Here is a 16,997-nt window from a genome sequence, read left to right as displayed (position 1 = left end):
TCTACAAAGATCAAATCTTGCAAAGGAGATGGCGGTGGCAGGAGAAGTCTAAATGCGAAAAGGCTTAACTGCCCTTTTTTTTTTCTTTTTCTGGAGTATGAGATCTGATCTCAATTCGTAGGAACCTTTCTTGTGATTTTTCTTGATTCGAAATCTGTTGTATTTCTCTCCTTCTTGGTTAGGGTTTCTCCTCCTTTCTTCTTGATTAAGAAACCTCCTAATTAGGAGTTATCCCAATCCAAATTAGTATTTGGATAGGGGATAATCTTAATCCTATCTGCAGATAAAGTTAGCTTACTCCTGATCTTATCAGGAGGTTACCAGATTCAAATCTAATTTGAATTTGGTCTCCAAGAGTGGATAAGGCTAAAGGCCCAATCCTTTTACTAACGTTAATCTCAGATTCGCCCCAAGGATGGGTGATCATATCAGCCCACCTCGAAATGGGCTTCTGGCCCATTAAGTGTTCAGTGTCTAATTACTTTCCAATCTGCTGCCCAGTTGGGCTTCTTTGTATGGCGTGGGACCCAAGCATTGATCTACACACCAGCCACATGGGTTCGGCCCAGCCTTTAATACAAGGCCCAGCCGAATTCACTGAAAAACTCAATGAACCCCTTGAGTCCATCATATGGACCCTATGGGCCCAACACTTACATTAAGTGGTCCCTGGGCCAATCCATCTTATAAAAACCCAAGGACTGTGGGCAGGTGCAAGATTAGCCCATCAGGTATTATTCTCAATGGTCTTACACTTAACCTCTCAGCCCTTAATGATCAAGCACTGCCCGACAAGAGAGGACCTCTCCCTCGGCTGCAAGGAACAGTGCCACACTCTCCTCTCACATGGATCCCGAGAATTAAAACCATTTGCAAACAATTTGAAACCGTACATATATATATATATATATATATATATATATATATATATATATATATAAATATATTAATTTTGCAAAACAAAATTCCAACGATTGAAATCAACTACCGGTAGTTTGGTTTCCATCAGAGAGAGTGCATTCCCGATCATTCCCCTTTGTCCGACAAAGTGGCTGATTTTGTCACTATGATCACCCACTCAGATGAATTCTCAAACTGCCCCAACATACCCAGGTTTTGATCTCCGCTAACGATCTCACTGATTGGCATATCAAAGGTAGCCTGATCCAACACCTAGTGAAGTGTCATAATCGAGTCTAGAGGTCAGGTGTAACTTTCCAGTTTTGCCCATCTATCTCCAAGGTCTAGGGCAACACTGGAAATCTGGTCCGGTTCAAGGATTCAAGTAATCCCATACTGCATGTGCCTCGGGTCTTACCCTGGTGGCTGAGACAGGCCATCCCAACACTTGGTGGCACACCAGTATCAGCCTTGGTAGGATAAATCTCCCCAGACTTATCCAACGGTTGTGAACATTTAAAACTAACATGAGTCTCTATAAATGTCCAGTTTTAGGGTTTTACACAGAATTAAACCAAACAACATGAATCAAACATGCACTTTATTTATTTCCACTAAATAACAAAAGTACATCAAATCAGATTGAAGCTAAGGGCATACAAAAACTGTCTAACATTGATGCGGCGCGATCCGGTCACTCCTAGCTGGCTCTTGCGTGGCTCCTCGATGACACCTGAGACAGGGAAGAATAAGAAGAATCCCTTAGGGCTGTCCAGCGGGGACACTCTGATGCTTAAGTCAGTACTCAATAGAAGCAAAGGAAAGGCGAAAGGCTAAGAGTGAGCTTCTCTTCTGTCCTGAGGGATTTTATAGGGACACTCACATTAGGTCAGGCATAACCGCCACTAGGCTCCTGGCTGTTACCGACCAGGGCTGCGTAGGTGGCCATTGTGGCGTACGCTTTGCCCGGGTGAGTGACACGTTTCCAAAGTGGCAGGCATACCTTTGCCTGTTGAGAGATGTGGACGCAAACTGTCGAAAGAACTGGGATTGTGTTGTTAGTAGAGGATATGGCAAACGGTCAATTTGCAAAGCTTCTAGACGATAACAAGCTTAAGGGCCCAAACTATGCCGACTGGTACAGAAATCTTATGCTGGTCCTAACTTCCGAAAAGTTAGACAAGGTAGTGAAAAATCCTGCCCTGGAACGTCCGGGTGATAGGGCTTCTGAGGCCCGTAGGAGGGACTACCAAGAGTGGGAGGATAAGAACTCCCTAGCCCGCTACTTTGTCGTTGCCTCATTAGATAACTCAATACAGAGGCAGTTCGATCATATCGAACTAGTCAAGGACATATTGGACAGTCTAAGAACAATGTATGAAGAGCAGAACCGTTCTACTCGACAGAAGGTCCTGAAATTGTTCATGACCGCGCAAATGACCAAAGGGCAGAAAGTTCATGACCATTGTCTTCGGATGATGGGATACATTAACGAACTTGAAGCTCTTGGATCCCGGCTAGATCTTGGCACGCAAGTGGATGCCATCCTCAATTCTTTGCCTTCTTCCTTCAATGCGTTCACAATGAACTACAATATGAATAAGCTGAATGTCAGCGTCCAGGAACTCAGCAATATGTTGCAGAGAGCCGAGGATCTACTCAAGAAGGATGAGGCTGTGGTTATGCTTGCTGAAGCTAACAAATCGGGCAAGAAAAAGAGAAAGGCAAAGAAGCCCAGAAGAAAACTACCAAACTTAAGAAGCAGAAGAAGAACAAGGCATCTGATGTCTGTCACTTCTGCAAGCAGACCGGCCACTGGAAGAGGAATTGTCCTGCCTACCTGGTATCTAAGATAGGTAACATCGAAACTTGTGTCATAGAAACTAACATGTGGTACACGTAACCATATCATGAAAAATCATTTGTAAAGGCGATGAAGTACACGTATTGATTCCGTGTCCTAACACTCAGGGGACCACATACATCAGTATGTATCAGGTCAAGTGTGCCTTCAGATCTTTCAGGCTTACCGTCAAATGGCCGCTTAGACATCTTACCTTGAAGGCAAGGTTCACAAGTGGGATGATTTTCTACGGTTAGAAAATCCAAAGGACCATCCTTTACCAGCCTTGTGATTCGGTCAATACCGATATGGCCAAGTTGGTAATGCCAGAGGCACGTGGGACTTACTGTATCACGATTCCTTTTCTTGGGATTTTCGACCGACGTAGTTTCGGTTAAGTTAGTTTCCAGAGAAGGATGTAGAACATAGAGACCGTTCTCTAGTTCCCCGCATGCGATGAATTTATTATTCCGTTTAACAATAATCATATTATTAAAATAAATAGTATATCCATCAGCACACAGTTTAGAAACAGAAATTAAATTTCTTCTCAAGTTCTGTACATAAAGACAATCTTTAAGTACAAGTATTCCTTCTTTAAAAACTAATTCTATGGTTCCTATTGCCGCCGCTGCAACACTTGCAGTTGTTCCCAAGAATAGTGTCACTTCACCTTCACTCAACCTTCTGTTAACTTTGAACCCCTGCAGTGAGTTACACGCATGAGTTGAAGCCCCGGAGTCAACACACCAGGACACAGAAGTAACTATGATGTTAGTTTCTATGACACAAGTTTCGATGTTACCTTTCTTAGATTCCAGGTAGGCAGGACAATTCCTCTTCCAGTGGCCGGTCTGCTTGCAGAAGTGACAGACATCAGATGCCTTGTTCTTCTTCTGCTTCTTAGGTTTGGTAGTTTTCTTCTAGGGCTTCTTTGCCTTTCTCTTTTTCTTGCCCGATTTGTTAGCTTCAACAAGCATAACCATAGGCTCATCCTTCTTGAGTAGATCCTCGGCTCTCTGCAACATATTGCTGAGTTCCTGGACGCTGACATTCATCTTATTCATATTGTAGTTCATTGTGAACGCATTGAAGGAAGAAGGCAAAGAATTGAGGATGGCATCCACTTGCGAGCCAAGATCTAGCCCGGATCCAAGAGCTTCAAGTTCGTTAATGTATCCCATCATCCGAAGACAATGGTCATGAACTTTCTGCCCTTTGGTCATCTGCGCGGTCATGAACAATTTCAGGACCTTCTGTCGAGTAGAACGGTTCTGCTCTTCATACATTGTTCTTAGACTGTCCAATATGTCCTTGGCTAGTTCGATCTGATCGAACTGCCTCTGTATTGAGTTGTCTAATGAGGCAACGACAAAGTAGCGGGCTAGGGAGTTCTTATCCTCCCACTCTTGGTAGTCCCTCCTACGGGCCTCAGAAGCCCTATCACCCAGACGTTCTGGGGCTGGATTTTTCACCACCTTGTCTAACTTTTCGGAAGTTAGGACCGGCATAAGATTTTTGTACCAGTCGGCATAGTTTGGGCCCTTAAGCTTGTTATCTCTAGAAATGTGGGAAATCACATGGGGTGCGTGAAGCCAACTGTTTCAGCTGCATAACCCCACCACCTTTCTGTGACGGATCATATCCACTCATCAAATGAGTTTCCTTTTGGCCTCTGTCAGACAAGGTTCAGAGCCGTTTTCAGGTAAACCTTTCTGTCCAGTGAGTGCACACCCATCATATTCAGGTTACGCCAAGGTACCGTGAGAGTGTTCCCATTTTCTGGTGAAGCCCCTCCCACATCGGTCTATGACGCCCCTATCATCTTATGAAACACCCTAATAGATCCAACAGCAAATGGATAGCCCAATTTTATGGTGTGTTTCCACATTACTGAAGGACCCATCATTGTGCTAATGACGGAAGGCCTTTAGAGAGTCCATCATATGGGTCTCCCTATCACATGCATTCATATTTGCTGGAGGGAACAAAAATACGCCCTAGTTTTAATTTAGGTCAAACCAGAGTGGCTCCCACTGACTTTCATAAAGTCAAATTTCTGGTGGGCCTTAATCGGCTAGGGGTTCCATACGCATCCCTTTTCAGGGTTGTGGGGCCCACCAAGCAAAGAGGGGTCATCCAATGACCTTGAAGGACACCATGGCAATGATGTGCATTCAGCCATGGTGTGCGCAAGAGCCACTAACGAGTCTTAATGGGCCAAGTACTTATGGCCCATGGTCGCAGCACATCAAACATCCAAACATCACATTTTAAGGAGGAATTGATCCAATCAATTAACTGCTGTAAAGCCCATTGAATAGCCCATTTAAAATCTAAGTCATTAACAATTAATGTCTACTAGGTGTATGGGCTGAATCGCAGATAGCAGTTCGGCCCATACAGCTTATCTCACAGTAATGGGCCTTTTGCAGTTTTAACCCTTTGAAACTGGGCTTCACAGGTGGGCTGAATTAATCCCTGTATTTGAACATCAGATTTGGAACAGCAAGTGTGAGAAATACAGACTAAAAAACAGTCCCTATCGAACCCCAGATTCGGTCCAAACAGTTTTGGTCCAATCTAGTCCGAGAGGATCCAAAACTGATTTTCAATTCAAGAATTAATTCATGAAAGATCTGAAATTAATAATTTTGATTTCAAACAATCACAAATCAAACTATGGACTGTTCGCACCTCCTGCAAAACAGAGGTTAATCACAAGGGTTGCAGTTTCACAAACTACAAATCGCAGAAAGCGATTTATCCAACTGCAAATCTCCAGCGCCGCCTTCTTCTTCCTTCTTCTTTAATCAAGAAAATTAACAGAAATCCTATTTGTATTAATTACATTCTTGATCAAATCCTAACATTCAGTCTAAAAATATTACAAACCGAATTAAATGAAATAAATGAATAGAAAGAAAAAGGGTGCGCAGACTATCTGCGCCAAATCTGCACTGCGATCTCCAGGTTCGAACAGTCCATTAAATCAAAATAAATAAAGAACAATTCTAAATAAATATTGGATTTAATAAAAATTAATTTCAGATCAGTCGCCCTTAACAAGAAACAGTTTCTTGAAATAAAGAAAACAATCTGTGCAAATCTTGAAAAAACACCTTCTATCCATCTGTGCAGGGTCAGATCTGATTTTCTTTTGGTTCAAGATTCGAACCTGTGGCTCTGATACCACTGAAAGAATGGTAGGATCCATCTAATGGCGCCATAAAGGTTGCAGAATGGGTGGGCGAATTTCAAAAATTTCCCTACCTTCTCCCAACTGGGAATCATATTCCCTAAATTTAGAATACAATATTCAAGGATCCTACTTGAACCATAATCAAACCAGATCTGTACCAAAGGACAAATGGGAGGAATATACCTAATCTGGAGAAGCACTATCTCCCAAAGTTGGTGTTCACGCCCAAAGAATGCTCCAAGATCCGTTCCTACTGAAGATGACACAGCTGTGGATGGAACAGAACCAGCAGGGTGCGTCCTACACACTGAATCCTTTGCAAGTATCCTCTGGAAGCACTAAACACTGAATCTATTTCAGTCTTTCTTGCAAGACTGATGTCAAGAATAGATTTCTTGACTTTCTTTTCTGCAAAGATCTAATCTTGCAAAGGAGATGGCGGTGGCAGGAGGAGAACTGTAAAGGCAAAAAGACTGAATTGCCCTTTTTGTTTTCTTTTTCTGGAGTATGAGATCTGATCTCAATTCGTAGGAACCTTTCTTGCGATTTTTCTTGATTCGAAATCTGTTGTATTTCTCTCCTTCTTGGTTAGGGTTTCTCCTCCTTTCTTCTTGATTAAGAAACCTCCTAATTAGGAGTTATCCCAATCCAAATCAGAATTTGGATAGGGGATAATCTTAATCCCATCTGCAGATAAAGTTAGCTTACTCCTAATCTTATCAGGAGGTTACCAGATTCAAATCTAATTTGAATTTGGTCTCCAAGAGTGGATAAGGCTAAAGGCCCAATCCTTTTACTAACGTTAATCTCAGATTCGCCCCAAGGATGGGTGATCATATCAGCCCACCTTGAAATGGGCTTCTGGCCCATTAAGTGTTCAGTGTCTAATTACTTTCCAATCTGCTGCCCAGTTGGGTTTCTTTGTATGGCGTGGGACCCAAGCATTGATCTACACACCAGCCACATGGGTTCGGCCCAGCCTTTAATACAAGGCCCAGCCGAATTCACTGAAAAACTCAATGAACCCCTTGAGTCCATCATATGGACCCTATGGGCCCAACACTTACATTAAATGGTCCCTGGGCCAATCCATCTTATAAAAACCCAGGGACTGTGGGCAGGTGCAAGATTAGCCCATCAGGTATTATTCTCAATGGTCTTACACTTAACCTCTCAGCCCTTAATGATCAAGCACTGCCCGACAAGAGAGGACCTCTCCCTCGGCTGCAAGGAACAGTGCCACACTCTCCTCTCACATGGATCCCGAGAATTAAAACCATTTGCAAACAATTTGAAACCGTACATATATATATATATATATATATATAAATATATTAATTTTGCAAAACAAAATTCCAACGATTGAAATCAACTGCCGGTAGTTTGGTTTCCATCAGAGAGAGTGCATTCCCGATCATTACCCTTTGTCCGACAAAGTGGCTGATTCTGTCACTATGATCACCCACTCAGATGAATTCTCAAACTGCCCCAACATACCCAGGTTTTGATCCCCGCTAACGATCTCACTGATTGGCATATCAAAGGTAGCCTGATCCAACACCTAGTGAAGTGTCATAATCGAGTCTAGGGGTCAGGTGTAACTTTCCAGTTTTGCCCATCTATCTCCAAGGTCCAGGGCAAGACTGGAAATCTGGTTTGGTTCAAGGATTCAAGTAATCCCATACTGCATGTGCCTCGGGTCTTCCCCTGGTGGCTGAGACAGGCCATCCCAACACTTAGTGGCACAGCAGTATCAGCCTTGGCAGGATAAATCTCCCCAAACTTATCCAATGGCTGTGAACATTTAAAACTAACACGAGTCTCTATAAATGTCCAGTTTTAGGGTTTTACACAGAATTAAACCAAACAACATGAATCAAACATGCACTTTATTTATTTCCACTAAATAACAAAAGTACATCAAATCAGATTGAAGCTAAGGGCATACAAAAACTGTCTAACATTGATGCGGCGCGATCTAGTCACTCCTAGCTGGCTCTTGCGTGGCTCCTCGATGACACCTGAGACAGGGAAGAATAAGAAGAATCCCTTGGGGCTGTCCGGTGGGGACACTCCGATGCTTAAGTCAGTACTCGATAGAAGCGAAGGAAAGGCGAAAGGCTATGAGTGAGGATAGCGTGTTACCACTATGTTCACGAGGTCAAAGATTCGAGAGAGCTTCTCTTCTGTCCTGAGGGATTTTATAGGGACACTCAGATTAGGTCAGGCATAACCATCACTAGGCTCCTGGCTGTTACCGGCCAGGGCTGCGTAGGTGGCCATTGTGGCGTACGCTTCGCCCGGGTGAGTGACACGTTTCCAAAGTATCTCTTCAAAGATACTTTTCGTGCCACAGCACGTGGAGCCTAGAGTTCGTGCCACAGCAGACCCCTTCCCTCGTGAGCTGTAACGTAGCGGACTGTTTCGTGGGCCCATCATTTGGGTGCACTGGGCTTCAACGCTGGGCTGTCGCTCATGCTGAGTCGGTGTCTACGTGTCACCTTTTCATAGGTTGGGTCAAATCATCCTTCATCAATTTTCCCCCACTCCTCGAGCTAAGGTACTGCCTTAGTGCGGGGAGTTCATGAAGCGCGATGGACTGATTTGATCGAAATTCAAACTTGATTGATTGCCCTTATTAAATGCATTTGCGAGAATCAAGCGATTTTCTGATTTTTCCTGACTTTTTGGATTCTGAAAACGTGTTGAGGTGGCTTTTAACTCTGAACGTTTTGCGACTGTGTCCACCTTAATTGTGGAAGACGTGCTGCCAATCGGCTTCAGTTTTCAAAAGGCATGCGGTCGGGGCGTCCGCAGGCAGTTGGATCTGCTTTGATCCGGGCCGTTAATTTAGAAGGGTAGAGACTATAAATAGGGGACCGCCTCGGGCCCTATTTTCTCTCACACCATCTTGTTGTCTTTGGATTCTGAGGTCGCGCACTTCACCTAGTCTACCCGAGTTCCTCAGGCAGCAGGTGCGGGACTTGGAGTCCACTCTTCTAAATCGGACTCGAAACTTTGATCAGATGGTGGAAGCTGAGCGAGAGAAAGCGGTCTAGGATTTTAAAGACTCCCAAGAATTTTAGGGCCTCCAAGCGGAGTATGGTTCGAGTTCGTACCGCTCGGGGTTTAAGCTTTGCCAGTGGCTAGTTCGGAAGAAATTCTTGGGACTCAACCTCGACGGCATTACTATGAAGGTTCTGTCTCCTGAGACGGTGGACCAAGTGGAGGAAGAGGAGCCTGACTCCCCAGAGGATGAGGAGGCGGATCCTTGAGGTGGCATTTCTCTGGGCTTTTGGTGGCTTTCGGGTGTCGTAAACCCGGTCTTTCACAAGTCTTTGGTTGGGAGGTTGTGCCCTGCGATAGTCAAACTTTCCCGAGTCGTTTAGCTCAGTTACCACATCTATTATTTTCCTTCTTTCTTTTTTTTTTTTTTTTGAAGTGGCAATGAAAGTTCTTTCCTTCTTCTGAGTATGATGAACTCTTTGTATCTTTGCTAAGGCGATCTTGATACCTAAGCTATTAGAGCTATTTACACGAAGTAAGGCACCTCCATGGTGCACGGGTCGATTGCTACGTGCACCCAAACTATTTGTCCATTGGTCATTCTTTACTTCGATCGTTGTACTAGGACAAGCCATATTTGGTGGGGTTTAAACCCGAGCATTCTTTGCCCTTAGGCTCTGGGGGTGACTTATAGTCTATTTTTGAGGTTTGCCTATGCCTCAAAGGCAACCGGGTCTTATTGCATCGAGATTGTCTTAGCTTAGGATTTTTCCCTTTGGCTTTGGGAGCGGCCCATGGCCTACTCGGTTGTTACAGGAAGTATTGTCTCAAGTTGATGATATTCCATGCCCAAGGTACTTGTTTCCCTTCTAGGGTCTCAAGCTCGTACGTTCCTTCCCCGAGCACTCACTTCACTCGGTAGGGACCTTCCCAGTTGGACCCGAGCTTGCCAGCGTCGGGCTCAAGTAACATAACTTTATGAAGGACCAGGTCGCCAACGCAGAGGTTCTACCTCTTGACCTTGGCGTTATAGTACCGAGCTACTCTCTGCTGGTAGGCTACGATTCTAATGTACGTGAGGTCCCTTACTTTGTCAAGTAGATCGAGGTTGGTGCATAGCTCATCTTCGTTCGTCTGATCACTGTATGCTTCTAGTCGCAGAGTGGGTACTTCGATCTCTACAGGGATTATTGATAGCTATAAATATATAACCCTAACAAGTGCACTACTTATCAAGTAGTATAAAAAATATCGTTCCCTGATGTGTGGTTCCTTGTGACACTAGCAAGTGCACTAGCCGTTCAAGTAATAAAGTAGAGAGTGAAGTATCGTTCTTTGCTATCCATTCACATAATATCAACTGCATTTCAGATTTGAATTTCTCTCATTCTTTGCTATCCATTCACCTTTGAGGCAGGTTGGATGTATCATAGGGTGGATTGGGGTAGTGATGGCACCCAATTCACCTCAAACTTGCATCGGTTCAGATCTGAGTTCAGAGGAATTCAGATCTGAACTGAGCAGATCTGTAACAACAGAATTCAGATCTGAACTCAAGTCTGAGTTTGGATCTGAATTCTCAATTGCCTTACCTTCAGTTATTGCTACCAAATTGTTTTTGGGGAATAGCAGAAGTGCCCTAGGGTGAATTGGGGTGGTGATGACACCCAATTCCCCTCAAAATTGCATCAGTTCAGGTATGAGTTCAGAGGAACTCAGATCTGAACTGTTGCAGATCTGCAATAGCAGAATTCAGATCTGAACTCAGATCTGAGTTCTGATCCGAATTCTCAATTGCTCCTCTGGTTGTTCAAAAGATCTCCCTTTTTTTTCATTATATATATATATATATATTTTTTTTTTCTTTTTGTAATGAAAGAAAAGAATAATAAAATCTGAAACACAAGCAATTCTTTTCGGCTGAGTGCTGCAGATCTGAAATCTGCTGATCTGAGTGCCGAATGCAACTCAGATCTGCAACACTCATGTTTATGTGAATTTTTTCTTTTTTTTTTCTTTTTGAAGGGAACAACACCAAGATTGAATAGAAATCAAATATGCCTTTATTAAAATGAAACTGAAACCAGAAAAAGAAAGTAATCTACTTAAGAAAGAAGAAACATAACTACAGTAGTACAGCAGTTGCATTCAAAACTAAAATGTAATGTTAAGCAAATTAAACCAACTATGAATGCAATGCTGAATGATACCAGATTAAGAATGCTCAATGTTTCCTAATATTGTTTCTCTAAATCCCCGGCAACGGCGCCAAAAACTTGATGTGTGGCTCCTTGTGACACTAGCAACTGCACTAGCCGTTCAAGTAATAAAGTAGAGAGTGAAGTATCGTTCCCACGAGGATTTAGGAAACAATTACCAATACTAAATTGAGCACTTCTTATCTGATCAACAAATAAATCAAAACTCTAATGAAAGCTAAGAAATCCTAATTAAAATTTATCTAAATCATTGGCCCAATTGCCTTCAAATCAGGTTAGAAGAGTAAGCAGTAAATGTCAATCTCAGAATTCAGCAATCTATCAATTTGGATCATTCGAATGAATCATGATTGAGCCTTGGTTTGGTGAAACCCCAAGGTCATGAACAGCCTCTCTCAAGTGCATGTTCATCCTATGCATGAGTGATGGTTCTTCTATCTCTAGGAAGAATCTAATCCCCATGCATGCATTTCTTCAAACACTTCTAAGGCATCAATTCAAATCTGAATTGATCACCAACTGAATTGTGCAAGTTATCTCTAACCTTGCACTCAATTCAGTTCTTGTATAGTAGATCTGAATTCCTAGAGTCTCTCTCAAGCACTCTAGGAATTCCAAGCTGTAGAATAATTCGCCCAATCTGAAATTTGCAGATCTGAATTCTCTTTCAAGCAATTCAGATCTTGCAATCTCAGATCTGAGAATTCAGATCTGAGTTTTGAAGGTTAGTTGGCCGAATTACTCTACAATAACACCCTTATTCAAGAAACTTCAAGTATAATTCATGACCATTTGAATGAATAAAAAAGAATTAGATTGCTAAACTGAAATTTTACAAGCTGAAATACATCAAGGAAGAATGGAAACAAGGAGAAAGAAGAAAGAAAATATAACAAAGAAACTGAATTCAAATAAAAAGAGAATGAAACTACAAATGATTTATTACAAAAGATCTTTGAATCACAAACCTTCAATTCGAACTCACCTTCTTCTTCTAGCTTGCTTGTCTTGAACTTCTTTCAGCCCTTCTTCTTCTTCTTCCTTGCGCCTAGCCTTCTTCTCTTCTCTTCTCTCAAGGTGGCCGAACCTCTAAGAGTGGGAGAGCCTTCCTCTCAAGCAATTGAACAACTTTCTCCCCTCCTAGAGGCCTCCTTATATAGTTTTTCAAGGGGGCTCTTGCCCCTTCTTGAAGCCTCTAGAATGGGGTGTATTACACCCCTCATGAACCTTCTAGATTGCTCCCTCCTTCTCTTCAAGAAACTCCTAGAAGTTGCCGCCCCTAGCTCCCTTTGGGCTGCTATTTGGGCTACAACTTAGCTTGCTTTTGAACTCATGTGGGCTACACTCTAGGCTGTTATTTGGGCTAAAAATGGGTTGGTCCGAAATTTCCTTCTTGCTAGGCTTCTTCCCTTGGATTTTCCAAAGAGTTTCACTTGCTCTTCTTGGGTCGAATGAAATTCTCTTGCTCTCATGGCTGGGCCGGGCTGAACTTGATAAATTTTGGGTTTTCTTTTCTTGCTTTTGCCTTCTTTTTGTTGATTTGGCTCCCCCTGAAATCTTTCTTGCAATCAAGCTAAAATAGGGCAAAATTTAATTAAACCATAATAAAATTTCATGCAAAAACCTCATAAAATATAGATAAATTGTAGGTTCATCATTCCCACGGGGATTTAACAAAATAAGTATTAAAATCACAGTCTTCCCTAATTATTTGGATAGTCAAAATTTAGATTTGAGGAAACAAGAACTACTGAAAATAAAGACTGGAACAAAGAAAATAAAAACAAGGGTGATCACTAATCGAATATGCAAATGATGGAATCGCTAGGACTTTAGGTCCACCTAACCAATGTAATGAATATTGATGGGTCCAATTATCCAAGACTAATTATTATTCCCATAAGCTGAGATTTTCACAAATTTATTTAATATTCTCTCTCGAGATATACTAAACCTATTCCCATCAGGTAACCCTTCGATCTCTCGAGTAGAGCTTTCAAGATGAAAGTGCATTAAGTCCAAGAAAACCATTAAATTCAAATGAATCATGTATATATATCCTATATACCATTCAATTCACACTATGAATTATTCTGTCAATTATGTGAATTCCTCTCTCAATTCATTCACATAACCCAAATCAATTAAGAGGTGGCCAAGCTCTTAATTGCATTAAGCACAATAATTCATAGACTATATGGAAATCACAATCTTGGATAAATCAAGAAAATAAAAATATATTCATTAACAAGGTTAGGCTTTCCATAGCCCTAGCAAGAAACAAATCAGTTCATGATGGAAGAAATAAAACAAACAAAGGGGAAGAAAGAACTCTTGAATTCGCCCATGGTGTTGAGATCTCCTCTTCTTGAAGTTTCTTGAATTCTTGAACCTTTCTTGAACCCTTCTTGACTGATTGCTCCTTGCTTCTTGATTCAGATCAGAAGTTGAATGATTGAATAATTCAGTGATCCAGTGATACCTAAAGCTGGTCCACCCCCTCCTTTATATAGATTAAAGGGGAGGGGGTGGTTTCCTACTTCCTCTTGAAGTTTATCTTACAAGAATAGAAAGTCATATCCTAATTCTAACCTTATCTCTTTATCTCTTGAACTCAATCCCTTTTTCACTCTATGATTATATCAAGAATTTAGATCTAGAAGGATTCTTCTTAGTTTCTTGTTCTTGGATTCGTAATAGACATTCTTTACGAATTGGGCTTCAGCTAGGCTTTTCTGCGAGTTGGTCTTCAATTGCGGATTGGGCCTTCCTACGAAATTTCTCCGACTTTGGGCCCGGATTAGATTTTGATGCAGGCCGAATCTGCAAAATCCCAAAACATGAAAATTGTGACTTTTTCTCTTATCTTTCTATTGGATCTTGAATCAGCCCATTCGGAGTTCGGAGACGTGAATTAGGCCCAAATCACTGAACGATGTCGAAACTATGAAAAATCATCCGATTTGTCTTTCTTTGCTCTTGATGCCTTCTTTCATACCTTGGACCAAAATATAAGAGATATGAGTGCAATTAGATGCTAATTTAGTATAAAATATAGAATAATTGGGGATAAAAATATGATAAATTCTACTCTCATCAATTATTGCTTCAGTGTTGTAGGTGAGATTGAAGGATGTTTCTCCCGTGGCGGTCTTCTATGTGGTCCGGTATGCCCACAGAACACTGGGTAGTTCATCTTCCCACAATCCTTTAACTTGATCCAACCATACCTTTAATCCGCGGAGGATGGCTCTATTCGTTACTTCTGCCTGACCATTTTCTTGGGGGTGTGCGACTGAAGTAAAGTTCTGTCGGATTCCTATGTCTTCGCACCAGTCTTGGAATTTAATGTCTTCGAATTGTTTGACGTTGTCGGAAATCAATACTCGAGGTAATCCGAAGCGGCGTACAATGTGTTTTCCAAAAGAAGTTTTGAATATTTTGGGCCGTGATTGTTACGAGGGGATCAACTTCTACCCACTTGGTAAAATAGTCCACTGCTACCACTAAGAATTTCCTTCCACCCGTTGCTGGTGGGAATGGCCCAAGTAGATCAATGCTCCACTGGCAAAGGGCCCCAGATTGGTGAGATACTTGAGGTCGGCAGCGGGTTGGTGGTTAATATTGGCATGTCTCTGGCATTTGTCACATTTTCTAACGAGCTCAATGGCGTCTGCCTTCATCGTTGGCCAATAATACCCCTATCGAAGCGCTTTCTGGGCAAGGGCTCTGCCCCCCAAGTGCCCGCCGCACAACCCTTCATGAGTGTCACGTGTAGGATCTCCTGTACAGCCACTCGTCTATCATGACGTATTTGGCTGCCTGGCACTGCACCCTTCTAGCTGCGTTGCAATCTGCAGGGAGGGTCCCATGTAACAAGAAACTCGCAAGCGGGTCAATCCAGCTCGGCTCTACTTGAACGATGGGAGCGACCTCCTCTGCCCCCCTGAGAATGCTAGGTCGAGACAGGTCCTCTATGTACATGGTTCTCATGGTGGTGTTGTTAGTGCTGGCTAACTTGGACAGGGCATTGACCTCAACATTCTCTGACCTAGGGATCTGTCTGATGAAGTGTGACTGGAAGTCGAGCAGGGCCTCTCTACCTTTGGTCAAGTAGGCAATCATGGTTGGCTCGCGAGCTTCATACTCGTCGGTGACCTGGTTAACCACAACCTGGGAGTCGTTGCAGATAACAATGTGCTTTGCTTTTACTTCTCTAGCTAGGGCTAGTCCAGCAATCAATGCCTCATACTCTACTTCATTGTTAGATGCCGCGAACTCAAAGTGTAGCGCATATTCTAGTTTCGTACCGCTGGGGCCGTGTAGAACTATTCTAGCTCCGCTGCCCTGTTGGTTCGAGAAGCCATCTACGTGAAGGATCCAAGGCTCCTCATCCCAGTTCGCGGTTGGCCGAGCTAGGAGAGATGCCACACTAGTTGCTACTTCACGGGGTTCGGACTCGATCAGCCTGGGAGCTTCAGGCTCATCCAAGCTGGGAGCCTCGTGCTCAACCGGCTTGGGGACTTCAGAGTTGAATGTACATTCGACTATGAAATCTGCTAAGGCTTGGGCCTTAGTGGCAGTTCGCGGCTTGTATTTGAGGTCGTACTCGCTAAGCTCAACGGCCCACTTTGTCAAACGACCAAAGACCTTGGGTTTAAGCAACACCTTTAGGTATCTCGTCTCTGCTCCCTACAATACTTTACTAACATAATAGATGGGTCGTTGGACCCGATCTACTTCCTTTATTAGTACCAAACTGACCACTTCGTCGCTCGTCGAGAGGTACAATTCTAAGACATCGCCCTCCTTGGGCCGGGTTAAGGTCAGCACATTAGCGAGATACTTCTTGAACTCGTCGAACACAAACTGGTAGTCTTGGGTCCATTCAAACCCTTTGCTCTTAATTGCCTTAAAGAACGGTAGACAACGGTCTGCTGATTTGGACATGAAGCGGCTCAGGGCGGCTATGCGGCCATTCAACCTCTGAACCTCCTTCAACTTTCAGGGTGGTTTCATATCTAAAATGGCCTTAACCTTATCCGGGTTGGCTTCAATGCCATGCCGATTAACGATGTACCCTAGGAACTTGCCTGAGGTAACACCATACACACACTTGTTTGAGTTTAGTCTCATATTAAACTTACGTAGAATTTAAAAAACAGAATGCAAATCTTGTATTAATTCACATGAGAATTGAGTTTTGACGACCATGTCATCTACATAGCATTCTACTTTTTTGCCAATTAATGGTACAAACAATTTATTCACAAGCCTTTGAAAGGTTGCCCCTGCGTTTTTCAACCCGAAAGTCATAAGCTTGTAACAGTATAGGCCAAATTTTGTGATGAAGGCAGTCTTTTCTTCTTCTGCTGGGTCCATCTTAATCTGGTTATAACCCGGATAGGTGTCTAAGAAACCTAGCAACTCGTGCCCTGAGGTCGCGTCCACCAATCGGTCAATTCTAGGGAGCGGGAAGCAGTCTTTTGGGTAGGCCTGGTTTAGGTTGGTGTAGTCGACGCACATGCGCCACATGCCATTGGCCTTCTTTACCAGGACGGGGTTGGCTACCTAGCTCGGGTAGTGGACTTCTCTTATGAAGTCAGCTGTGAGGAACTTTTCGACCTCCTCATTGACCGCTTTCCACCACTCCGAGGCTAGGTTGCATTTCTTCTGTCTAACGGACCTAACCACAGGATCGGTCTTCAGCTTGTGAGTTATGAGTTCGGGGTCTATACCGGGCATCTCTGCTGTGGAACACGCAAAAATAACTAAGTTTTGAAGTAAGAAACATACCAGTTCGGATCTTAGAGGTTTCTGGACGGAA

Source organism: Nelumbo lutea, chromosome 7 (assembly GCF_056320005.1).
Source record: "Nelumbo lutea isolate HS-2025 chromosome 7, American lotus-T2T, whole genome shotgun sequence".
Classification (NCBI taxonomy): Eukaryota; Viridiplantae; Streptophyta; class Magnoliopsida; order Proteales; family Nelumbonaceae; genus Nelumbo; species Nelumbo lutea.
This window is presented reverse-complemented; position numbering follows the sequence as displayed.